This window comes from Gekko japonicus, unplaced genomic scaffold (genome assembly GCF_001447785.1).
Source record: "Gekko japonicus isolate JY-2015 unplaced genomic scaffold, Gekko_japonicus_V1.1 scaffold6776, whole genome shotgun sequence".
Taxonomy (NCBI): domain Eukaryota; kingdom Metazoa; phylum Chordata; class Lepidosauria; order Squamata; family Gekkonidae; genus Gekko; species Gekko japonicus.
Genome location: NW_015167737.1, coordinates 9737 through 11503, shown reverse-complemented (window position 1 = coordinate 11503; position 1767 = coordinate 9737).

Below are 1767 nucleotides of genomic sequence, written 5' to 3'. Positions count from 1 at the left end.
GCCCTTTGATTGGGCCGGCTAGGATCCTACGGACCCATTGTCTTTGGACATGAAGCTATTGAAGAGTTGCGCCTGGCCAGCCCGGGCAAGTCCGGGCATGTCAGGCTGAATACATTACACACGGCAAAAAACTAGTACCTCGGAGGTACTAGTTTCCGGAAACCGCGGGGCAAGGGCAGGCATCTGATCGCATTTCCGGTGGTAGTTTTGGCGCCCCCCCAAGGCCCCTAGCAAAAAGGTTTTTTTTTTTATCCAAGTCTCCACGGATGCGCACAAGCACCCAACGGACCATGCACTTGAGTCGTGCAGAGAAGAGGAAAGCAGCCAGATGAAACGCAACGCAGAGCACACGGCTTGAGGCGAGAGAGAACAGGGGGAAAGGGGGCAAGGCAGAAGATAAAGCGGCTGAGGTGAAGCCCAGAAGGGGGGGCTGCAGCGGCAGAGTAGGAAGTCTGCTTGGGGAAGGGGGGGCAAAGCCGGGAAGAGGGAGGTACAAATGCATTGAGGGGAGGGACGGGTCCAGATGGTCAGCAAGGGGGAGGACACTGCTGCTGGCGGCTGGAGGGGCTCGGCCGAAGGAAGGGGGCTCCTTGCAAGGCTATTGGGAGGGAGGCCGGGGAAAGTCCCTCCGAAGAGTGCAAAAAGGTTTTTTTTTTAAGTCTCCACGGGATGCGCACAAGCACCCAACGGAGCATGCGCACATTTCAGTTTAAACAAAACAAACACAACCCCGTTTGCCGCCCCGCCCCGCTTCTTTGCCTGTGGTGTGATTGGCACCTCCCCCCTAACCTTGGAACCTCCATGGGACCTCCACGGGACGTCGGATCGTGCAACCGCGCGTTATTTAGCCCCGGGAAAAACAGCCACGCTTCCCCCTTGCATTTTCCAGCCAGTGTGACCGGAGCCGTTACAGGATTACAGAAGTGGCGATCCCCCCCCCCAACATTCACATAGCAGCATTGCCATCCATGCCTTTTAATCTTCAGTATTTAACCCCAATCTGCGTTGAGTTGAGATGCAAACTGTGTTGAGTTGAGATGCACATGAAAGCTTATAGCAGGAATAAAACTTTGTTGATCTTAAAGGTGCCACTGGACTCAGAGACCAATTCCCCACAAGCAGCCGTGCCGCCCTCGCTCTTCTGTTGCGTCGATCAGTTTCACACCATTCGCTGCGCGGCTGCATTTTGACCTGCATCTCCCCCTGATTTCCCCCATGTCTTCTCGATCCTTGCATGTTGAGATCGAGAAGACGCGGGGGAAATCGGAGGGAGACGCGGGTCAAAACGAGGCGGCACAGCGAATAGTGTGAAATCGACCAATGCAGCTGGGGCAAACGAAAGCACAAGGTCGGCACAGCTGCTGGTGGGAAATCGGCCGAACTTTGGTTCTGCTGCTTGAGGCCAACACGGCTACCCCACCTGAATCTATTCTGAAATGTTGTTACTAATCCTGTTTGTCCTTGGCCCCGTCGCCTTCAAACGGAGCCATTTCCTTCTCTCCTTCTGGACGTAAATACATAAACTTCTTCCCAAGTCTTGGATTTGGAACCATTTCACGTTATTTGGTTGTTGCTGGTGGGAGCGCTTCCCCACCACTGGCCCCTGGAGCTCTAGAAAATAACACTGACAATAATATTTTTGAACAATTCTGTAGTACATTAAACACACACACACACACACACACACACAGAGAGAGACTCCTGTGCTTTGCCTGGCAGACCTCCCGGAAACTTGCTGAAAGTTTAGTGCAATGGAATCTTTTTAAA